Here is an 11,097-nt window from a genome sequence, read left to right as displayed (position 1 = left end):
GCAAAGTGAACTAGTGAAAATGTATCGAAATTGGTAGTTATCAATACATGTGTTAATTGTTGATTATATCCAGTTCGGTGAAGCTTAAAGGCTAATAGCCATAAAATGAAGTTCAAATGTAAGACTTTCTCTTCAGCTTTTTCACACAGAGATTGAAACTTTAGTGATTCAAAGAGTCCTGCCTTGATATTTTTTATAATATCTCAGTCTGAATGTACTATTTTGTAATTACTAGGTCTGATATCCAAGTGATGAATATGGTGGTATAGACCAGCACAGATTTCAGGCCTCTAAAGCACACACAAGCATGTATAGTATTTTATCTTGTCAATTTCTTAGATTTTTAGAATACTACATATTTATAATTTCACTGCTTTGTAAAAAATATATACCTTTTTTTACAGGTTTCTCAAAGTATTTCCTTAGGAAAAAATATTTTTTTCATTATGTAAGTGAGATAACAAATGTGTCCCAATAAAGACATTGAACACAAAAGCAAAATAGTGTTAGAATATTAAATATTGATCTTAAGAAAAATTGTGAGAGATAAGATTTATATACAATCATTTATCATTTAGAAAACTATAAAACATCAACTAGATAATTGCTGGAAAAATATCATTTTAACACCTCAATACTACCTCATTAATATCTACTAGAATAAGCTCTTCTTTATATTAAATTATTTTATTTAGATTCCAAATGTGTCTTCTTTCTTGATTGCCCATTCCAGAGTTCTTCACATGATCCACTTTGTCCTTTGTTTCTGAGAGGGTACTCTGTCCACAACACAACTATGCCCTTTCACTTCCCCAGCATTCCCCTTTCCTAGTGCATCAAGTCGCTACCTGATTATGTGCATCCTATCCCACTTAGACCGGACAGGGCAGCATATAAAATGGGGGTCTTGGAGTAGCCCATGTATGCTCTTTGGTTGGTCGCTTAGTCTCTGGGACCTTCTAGAAATCCAGATGAGTTGACACTCTTGGTATTCCTACAAGGTTGCTATCTGCTTCAGTTCCTTCAACCATGCCCTTAACTCTTCATAGAGGTCTGTGACCTCCATTGTATGCTTGGCTGAGAGTATTTGCATCTGCCTCAGAAGCTGCTGGTAGAACTTCTCAGAGAGCAGCCATGATAGGCTCCTGTATGCAAGCACAACATAGCATGGTTAGTTTAAGTTTGGTGCCCACCCATGGAATGCATCCCAATATGCGCTGTTCCCTGGTCAGCCATTCTTTCAGTATCTGCTCCCTTTTCATCGGGGCATTTCTTTTAGACAGGAAAATTTGGGTCAAAAGTTTTGTAGATATGTTGGTCTTCCCAACCTTCCACTAGGAGTACTTACTGATTAATGGATATGGTCTCTTCAAGTTCCATATCCCCACTGTTAGGAATTTTGGATAAGGTCACCTACACTGAGTCTTGTGAGCCGCCCCCCCATCCCAGGAATCTGTATCCTTCTAGAAATTCTCTCCATTCCCAACTCTGGCAGGGGCATATTTCCATTCATTCTCCTGGCCCTCTGACCCTCTCAGCTGTCTCCACACATACCTGATCCTTCCCCTTTTTTCCTCTCATCCTCTGCAGTCTGAGCTAGGTCTCACCACCTCTACCTCCCATGATTATTTTGTCCACCATTCTAAGTGGGAATTAAGCATCCTCACTTGGCTTTCATTCTTATTTAAATTATGAGTGTATGTGGGATGTATCATGGGTATTATAAAATTTTTGGTTAATATTCACTTATGGAATATACACCATGCATGCCCTTTTAGGTGCTCTTATGAAATTTCAATAGCCTTAAATTTTTATAGAAGGAAGAACGAACTAGTGCCTTAAGAGCAAGTTATTTTTCCCATTAGAAAATAATTTCTTTTAAAGAGTCAATTAAGGATTCCCTTAAATCTCTTGTTTCTTGTTACTTCCCTGGATTCTGCTCTGTATTAAATGTGTCCATTTCTAATTCTGTGGTGGTGTTGGCAGCCCTGGGAAGCAATAGTGTTAGGGGACCCAAAATTATGGGAAGCAGTGCTGTCTATCCCTGGGTTAATGATGACACCAATGACATAAAGATTAGTAATGTCATAACAATCATGGTCAAAAGCATTACAGTGTAGCCCAGCTAGGGGCACAGGGATAAAAGGAATCAATTTTCTCTTTGAGGAACTCAATAGAGGCTTTGGTGAAGTTTTAATATGCCCTCATACTGTTTCACATTGAGCATGCTGTACATTACTATTGCAGCTTTGTTGGCAAACACTCTGTGCACCATAAAAAGGACCTTGTGTGAGTGTCTACTGGTGTGCATGTCTGTGAGATTGACCCATTTTTCATGACCAATATTTCTTGCTGTCTTGCAGACATGAGGCATGCCCTCTTGGAACCAGAACCTCACATCTATCAGAGAACTGGTAAGATGATCTCTGACTGCTTTTTTATTTAAGGGACATGTGACTTCTTTTAAATTCAGAATCAGGTTATTTTCTACTTTACACATCCATGGGTTCACATGGAGAAATCAATATTTTCTTGTTCCTGATATTTCTTGTATACACAACAATGAGCTAATATTCATGCACAGAGAGGGATAGCACATTATTGTCCTTGAACTCTCCATCTCTGTTGTTCTATGTCTCTTCTTCCTTCCCAATTTTTCTTCAAAAATTTTATCCCACTCTTATTAAGTTATAAGACCACAATCCATCAAGAATCAAGTGCCCACATAAGAAGTCTTACCATGGGAGGCATAATCTTATGTATCCTAATGCCAACAAGGTGTTCTGTACTAGACTCTGGAATATTGATCACAGTCTCAAAGATGTGACATGGGAAACAAGTTCATCTCAAGGTGGCAGCCAATATGAAAGAACATTGTTCATAGTCTACACTACACATTATGCTCCACAAGATTCAAGAGTCTGTTCGCAACAATGAGCTTCAAAATGCAGGTTCAACTTAGAAATAAATGATCTCTCTGTTCCAGTTCATCTGAATAGCACTTAGGCCCATACTAATGGACTATACAATATGTGTCTAATTGCTCTTCATTTGCAAGGTGTATCTCACTATGGGAACAACCTGAAAGTGGGACCCTTCATAATGAAAAGGTTAATAACAGATTAGATCCAGTTATTGCTTCAAGAGAAATCAATGAGGCTTAATGTGTGTCTATTAGTCCCTTGTGCTTATGTTCATCTGATTAACACAGTAGCCAGGAAAATTTACTTGTACTGGTCCCAGTACAACAGAAGATGTAACTGCATGAAGTATTCTTTTCAGTGGCATAATCCCTGTAGACCTCCTATAAAATGTCACTGAATTTTTATGAATGTCATGGCAAATGTGCCTTCATATCATTTTCTTCCCTAAAGACCTTAGTCAAATAATCAAGAAGATGTCCCTTTTATTCATGGAAGATGTTAGTACCATGTAGCTCTCTCTGCCAACTGTATAAATTCTTAATTTTGAGACAGTTTTGGTAACCCTGGAAAGTGATGAGGTTAGGTGATATAAAAGCAGGGGAATGGGTATCAGTGTTCAGTTTAGGCCTTGGTTAATGACCACCCAATGTGATGAACAAATTGATGACATAAAAATCATGCTCAGTGTGTCTTATATTATTTGGGACTATTATGAAGGGTGTCATTTCTTTAATTTCTTTGTCAACCTGTTTATACTTGGAGTAGAGAAAAGCTACTAATTGGTATGAGTTAATTTTATATCCAGCAACTTTGCTAAAGTTGTTTATCAGGCTTAGTATTTCTTTGGTGAAACTTTTGGAGTCACTTAAGTATACTATCATATCCTCTGCAAATAGAGATATTTTGACTTCTTCCTTTCCAATTGGTAATACTTTGACCTCCCTTTCTTGTCTTATTGTTCTGGCTAGGACTTTGAGTGCTATATTGCATAATTAGGGAGAGAGTGGGCAGCCTTGTCTAGTCCCTGATTTTAGTGGGATTGCTTCAAGCTTCTCACCATTTAGTTTAATATTAGCTACTCGTTTGCTGTATATTGCTTTACTATATTTAGGTATGGCCCTTGAATTCCTGATCTTTCCAGGACTTTTATCACGAAGGAGTTTTGAATTTTGTTATATGCTTTCTCTGCATCAAATGAAATGATCATGTGGTTTGTTTCTTTGAGCTTGTTTACATAGTAGACTATGTTGATAGATTTCCATATATTAAAATATCCCTGAATTGCTGGGTTGAAGCTTACTTGATCATGATGGATGATCGTGTGGATGTGTTCTTGGATTCGGTTTGCAAGAATTTTATTGAGTATTTTTGGTGTCGATATTAATAAGGGAACTTGGTCTGAAATTCTCTTTCTTTGTTGGGTCTTTGTGTGGTTTCAGTATAAGAATAATTGTGGCTTCATAGAAGGAATTTAGTAGTGGTCTGTCTATTTCTATTGTGCAGAGTAGTAGTGTTGGTATGAGCTCAGTTATGATAGTCTGAAAAAAGTCTGCACTGAACCCATCTGGTCCTGGACTCTCTTTAGTTGGGAGACTTTTAACAACTGCTTCTATGTCTTTAGGACTTATGGGGTTGTTTATCTATTCCTTATTGAACTTTGGTACATGGTATCTGTCTATGAAAATTGTCCATTTCCTCCAGATTTTCCAGTTTTGTTGAATATAAGCTTTTGTAGTAGGATCTTATGAGTTTTTTTTAATTTCCTCAGATTCTGTTGTTATACCTCCCTTTTCATTTCTGATTTTGTTAATTTGGATACTCTCTGTGTGCCCTCTGGCTAGTTTGACTAAGGGCTTATCTATCTTGTTGATTTCCTTAAAGAACCAGCTCCTTGCTTTGTTGTTTCTTTGTAAAGTCTTTTTGATTCTACTTAGTTGACTCCAGCCCTGATTTTGATTACTTCCTGCCTACTAATCCTCTTGGGTGTATGTGCTTATTTTTGTTCTAGAGCTTTTAGGTGTGCTGTGAAGTTGTTGATATATGCTGTCTCTTATTTCTTTTTGCAGGCACTCAGAGCTATGAGTTTTCCTCTTAGCACTGCTTTCATTATGTCTTGTAAGTTTGGGTATGATGTGCCTTTATTTTTATTAAATTCTAATAAGCCTTTTATTTCTTTATTTATTTCTACCTTGACAAATTTATCATTGAGTAAATTGTTGTTCAACTTCCATGTATATGTGGGCTTTCTGTCCCTTATAAAAGAAGAGAAGGTTTAGGGAATAGAGGGCTTATGCACAGGAAACCAGGAAAGGAAATTAAATTTGAAACGTAAACAAAAATTATCCAGTAAAAAATTATGCTCAGTAAAATTATACCGAGGTAAAATCAGGAAGACATGGATGAAAGGGTCCTATTTGTCTTTGAATAATCTTGTAGTACATTTCTAAAGTTCTAAAATGCAATTTTCCTGTTTCCAACTAATGGGAACTTATAAAATTCTGGTTCACGAAGCACCTTGCATGACATTTACTGTTGTGAGAGTGGCTTCAGGGTACCTATTGCTCATTACACTTTCTACTCTGGTATCTTAGTGTTATGTGTCATGTCCTCTTACATTCCAGAGTAACACAAATATTCAGTACATAGAAAAATCTAGGCTAAAACAGCACTTCAAAAGGATATGCACCTCTACCTTTTGGAATCAGAATCTCATGCTGTCTATAATTACTGATTTTAGAAATTCATCAATTTTCCTCACGGTTGATTCTGAGACCTGTTGATCCAAAGATTAATGGAGGAAAATTGTATTTTCCTCATTCTGTATATGTCCCAAAATACATAGCCATGAGCTAATTTGTGGACAGAAGTAAATAAAACATTATTATTCCTAGAGTTCCCATCTTTGTTACTTTGTTACTTTGACAAGTGTGTTCAAAGAAACTCAACACATTCTATCTTATATGATTTGAAGGAACTGCTTCTGATGGCACCCACAATGGGAGAAAAAAGAAGGCTAAAAATTTTCAAAATGGCCAAGCTCCACATGAAGTGGCCCTTATAGGCAAATATTTGACCGCAGGTTTTCTAAAAAGATTACTTCTCTGGAAAATTAGATATAAAGATAAGTAGAAATTTAGGTGTTATTCTCTGTCCCTCCTTCTTTCTTAATTTCCTTAACAATTATCTTCCGCCTTTTATTGAATGATCCATCCACACTCCATGAGAACACCAATACCCACATAGGAGGTAATACCAGGGCAGACATGAACATATGGATCCTAATTCTCCAGGATAAATAATATTGCATGTACTAGACACAGGAACAAAGGTCACATTCTCAATATAGCTACATGAGAAACTATTTCATTTCAATGGAACTGCCTCATTGGCAGCACATTGTTAATTATCTACATCCACCACTGAGATTTAACTTTGAAGTTAGGCCTGTTATAGAAATGATATATCTATTCCAATTTATCTGAGGAGCACATACTTCAATTCCAACCAGCTCCAAAATGTATATCTAGTTGCTCTTGTCCTGCCCAATCCATTTCACTCTGGAAACAAACCAGAAAATTGGCCCCTTTGCATAACAGGTAGGTTAATAAGATGTGAATTAGTTATTGGGTAAAGAGACAACAATGAGTCTAAGCATGGGTCAATTTGTCACCTGACCTGCCTGAAAAATATGATAGGAAAGAACAATTTTTGTCCTGGGCCTAATACAATATAACAAACTGCTACAATACGGGCACTGATCAATGTCATTATCCTTGTAAAGTGTAGTGACAAGGATACAGATCCACTGACTTTAAATTTTTATGAAAAGAAGGACAAAAGAGTGTGTTTAAAACTTACAAATTTGTTCATTAAAGAAGACTTTTTTTAAATAATCAAGAAGGGTTTCCATGAATCCAATGAAGACTTTGATATACTGCAGTGAAAATGTCTCCATTAATAACCATATAATTTGAACATGCATTCTCCAAATCAGAGTGAGGAACACAGTGTCCATTTTAACAGACTCTAACATCAATACTTAGGGCCCTGTTATTGTACATGTTCATCTCACTTGGGGAGATCACCTGAATGTTGGTCTCTACACAGTGTTTAGACCAAGAACAGACATGATCTGGCCATTCATTCAAGAGGTAGCAGTGAGTTTTTTGTTGGAATTAATTGGTCCATTTTATTTTCACTGAACTTACTAATGATATACCAAGAATCCTTCTGGGTTTTGGAACCCTTAAGAAATATCCTGCTTAAGGAATTCCCTAAAAAAGGAACTCTGCCTCCACTTTAAGGAGACATTTCTCTGCACATCTAAATTTATTGATAACACCTTCCTGTAATTGGGGTCTCCATCTTTGTTGCTTTGGTTTTTTTTGTTACATTGTGAGGAGTTGCAGGAACTCAATACAGGCTTCCAAACATGAGCAAACTTTTCAATTTCCCATGACACTGGTTAACCAAGTGATAGAACCTGGGTTAGTGAGGGAGAAGAGGTCAATAAATCTCCAAGAGTTCCGGCTTCCACATGATGCATTCCCAAAAGGCAAACCTTTAAGAAAATTTTCAAAAAATATCACTCCACAAGGAAACTGGGAATGTGGAGAAGCTGAAGTTTCAGGTGGTGCCTTGGGTCCCACTTCCTGTCCAATTTCGTGCATAGTGTTTAATCATTCTCTTACTAAAGTTAACTGCAGAATTCATCAAGAAACAAATCCTACCTAACATGTGAAGTCAGGAGCATGCCTGGTCTGAAGGAACCTGATGCCACTGTAAGGCATGAAACATTGCTTGAACTAGTCTCAAAAACTTTGGTCCCCTTCTCAATTTAGTGATATGGCAATCCATTAAATGCTAACACAAGTGGATCCATAGCTGAATTTTGGTCACTCTCTTCTGTGACACTGAACCTCTGCAGTATTCATTTACCAGCATTGAGCACCAGGTTTTATAATGAAAATTGGGCTATGGAGAAGAATAATCACTCCCTTGTAGATTAAATGAGAAATGTATTGCTCCCTTTGAACAGTCTACAAAATCTCTATGTCGTTGCTCATTTATTGCTCTAACCATATTACTCCGGGAACTCAACCTGAGTCTTGGTCCCTAACAATGTTTAAGCAAAGGAAAGATGGGATCTGGGTAACTGCTTCAAATGGAAAAGTGACATTGTGTTTCAATGCACTGCAATTTTGTACTTTCATTGACCTTACTAACAGGATAGGGATTTAACCACCGAGGGGCTTGAGCATGGTAACAGAATGGGGAGCTGCAAGAGGGATTCTGGTAAGTGGGATCATACCTTAGAGCTCTTATGCAGTCTCCTTCCCATTAAATTATTTTGTGAAAGGAGGGAAAACAAGTGTCTTCACATCTTCTTCTTTCCTCCTGTAGAAAAGGAATTCTTCAAAAATTCAAGCAAGGGTTCCCTTACGTCCCTACAAGAGGTTTTACCCCTGCAGACCTCTGGACTTACAAGTGATGATTCATAACTCTGAGGCAGTGCTGGCAGCCCATGTAAACTCTGGTATTAGATGATACTAAGTTATGGTTAGCTGTATTCTGCATGGGTCTGGGTCTATGTCGATGATAGCATCAAAAGGCCGTAAAGGGAGATGATGACATAAAAATCATGCTCAATAGTATTACGCTGAGGCCCAAACAGGGATACAGTGTTACAAGCAGTCTTTTCTTTTTGACGACCATTTTTAGGACTCATCTGAAGTGCATGTTCTGTTTCCCCCTAGAGGAAACCTAAACACTCTTGGTGCACTTCTGTTGACAAACATTGCCTGCTCACTAGTACCTAGTCTCACATTCCACTTCTGGGCAATTCTGCATCACCTACCCATTGCTCATGATCCTGTCTTTTCTGATGTCTTGCAATCATCTGGCATGCCTCATTGCAGCCCAGAGAATCACCAATCTTAGGTAAGTAAAAAGATCATGTCTAATGGCTTCCACTACTAGTGACTTTTGTCTCCACTTTTTGGGTACTGAATCTCTCCCATCTCATGTTTTTTATTTAATTAAAAACAAACAAAAAAACAGTTCTCAGAAACTAAGGGACAATTCTCAATGTGTTCTGCCCTTCAGAACTGCAGATTTAAAAATCATCTGGTATATCCTAATCCCAATAACTCATATGCACATAAGTTTGAGCTACGTGCCACAGACCCAAGAGGATAACACCTTCCCGTACTCATGTCTCCATTAATGTTGCTTACATTGTGAGGAGTTGCAGTAACTCAACACAGACTTCCAAGCCTATGAAGAGATTTTGATTTCCCATGATATTGGAGACCCAAATGACAGATCCTGAATTAGCGAGGGTGAAGTAATCTATAAATCTCCAACAGGGATGACTTCCACATAATTTATGCCAGAAAAGCAAACATTTTAGTAAATTTTGAAAAATGTTCACTCCACAGAGAAACTGGACATATGGAAAAGTTGAAGCTTCAGGTGTTGCCTTGGGTCACATTTCCTTTCTAATTTCCATCACAGTGTTTCAACCTGCTCTTACTAAATTTCACCGAAGAATTCAGCAGGAAAAAATCAAAAGCAGAAGGTTGTTTCAGGAGCAGGCCTGGTAAGGGAACCTGATGCCACTGTAAGGCATGCCAACATTGCCTGACCTTGTTTCAAGAACTTTGGTCACCTTCTCAGTTTAGTGACATGGCAATCCTTTAAAGCTTAATACAAATGGATCCATGGCCAAATATTGGTTACTCTATACTATGCCACTGACTCTCTGGAGCATTCACATAGCATTGGACACTGATTATTAACATGCATGTTGGACTTTGAAGAGGAATGATCTCTCCCTTGCAGAATGATTAGGAAACACACAGTTCCATTCATACAGTCTCTAAAATCTTTATGAAGTTGCTCACTTATTGTCCTCTCTCTATTACTTAGGGAATTTAATGTGATTGTTGGTCACTGACAATATTTAGACAAAGACAGAGGGGATATGGGTAATTGTTTCAAGAGGAAGAATTGAACCTGTGTGGCAATGGTTTAGTCTTTTGTATTTTCATTGACAATACTATTACAATAGAGAAGAAACCTTCTGGAGCCTGGCCACAGTAGCATGAAAGAGGCAGCTGCAAGAGAGATTTTTTTCAGGGTCTTTATTCCTGTAGAGTTAATATACAGTCTCTCTCATCCTAAAATTATTTTATGAAAAGAAGAGCAAACATGTGCCTTGATTTATTTTTCTCTTTCCTCATTTAGAGAAGGCATTCTGCAAAGATTTAAGCTAGAGGTCCCTTTAATCCCTGGATGAGCTTTGAAACCTGAAGCCTTCCATACTTACAAGCAACCATTCATAACTCTAAGGCAGTATTAATAACTCAGATAACCCATGGTGTTAGGTGATATCAAATAATAGGTAGATGTGCTTTGCATGGGTGTGCATCAATGATGAAAACTAAAATTATGAAGAGAGATGATGGCATAAAAATCATGCTCAATTGGATTATGCCAAATCCCAACCGAGATATGGAGTTACAAGCAGTCACTTTTCTCTTTGAGGACCACTTGCAGGATGCTTATGAGCTCCTCAGATGCACTTGTGTTGTTTCCCCCTAGAGGGAACCTGATCATTCTCAGTGCAATTTTGTTAGCAAACAGTGCCTGGTAGCTAGAATGTAGTCTAACATTCTAATTGTGTGCAAGTCTGTGAGGCACACCCATTGATTCTGTGTCTTCTGTTATCTCGCAGTCATCTGGCATGCCTCTTTGCAGATCAAAGAATCAAAGACCTCAGGTAATTGAACAGATCATGTCTAATGTCTTCCCCTACTAATGAACCATGTCTCCATTTTTGGCTTCTAAATCTCAGCCATTCAAAATCTTTGAATTAAAAAAGAAACAAAAACAGAACCTAACAACTAAAGGCCAATTCTGAGCATGATCTGCCCTATAGAACTGGAGACTTACAAAGCATAAGAAATTTCCTAATTCCCAAAGACTCCTACACTCATATGTTTGAGCTACTTTGGCATAGATCAAAGAGGATAGTACCTTCCCATATTTGGGATCTCTATTTTTTTTACTTACATTGTGAGGAGTTACAGGGGTGCAACACAGGTTTCCAAGCTTGTGCAGAGTTTTCTATTTCCTATGCCACTAAAGGAGCATGGGCCAGAGCATGGAT

At 37.7% G+C, this 11,097-nt stretch overlaps 2 non-coding genes and 1 pseudogene across 2 annotated transcripts; all 3 read left to right on the top strand.

Annotated features, from left to right (window-relative positions):
- Window positions 1-2,046: 2,046 nt before the first annotated feature.
- LOC120100291 (small nucleolar RNA SNORD115) lies at window positions 2,047-2,123 on the top strand. The gene has a single exon (XR_015656648.1). It is a non-coding gene; the product is annotated as a small nucleolar RNA SNORD115 (small nucleolar RNA).
- A 6,384-nt stretch (window positions 2,124-8,507) lies between these two features.
- On the top strand, window positions 8,508-8,592 carry LOC120100273 (small nucleolar RNA SNORD115; annotated as a pseudogene).
- Window positions 8,593-10,352: 1,760 nt separating this feature from the next.
- On the top strand, window positions 10,353-10,429 carry Snord115-48l1 (small nucleolar RNA, C/D box 115-48 like 1). The gene has a single exon (XR_015656642.1). It is a non-coding gene; the product is annotated as a small nucleolar RNA SNORD115 (small nucleolar RNA).
- Window positions 10,430-11,097: the final 668 nt, after the last annotated feature.

This window comes from Rattus norvegicus, chromosome 1, assembly GCF_021556685.1.
Source record: "Rattus norvegicus strain SHRSP/BbbUtx chromosome 1, alternate assembly SHRSP_T2T, whole genome shotgun sequence".
NCBI lineage: Eukaryota > Metazoa > Chordata > Mammalia > Rodentia > Muridae > Rattus > Rattus norvegicus.
This window is presented reverse-complemented; position numbering and strand designations above follow the sequence as displayed.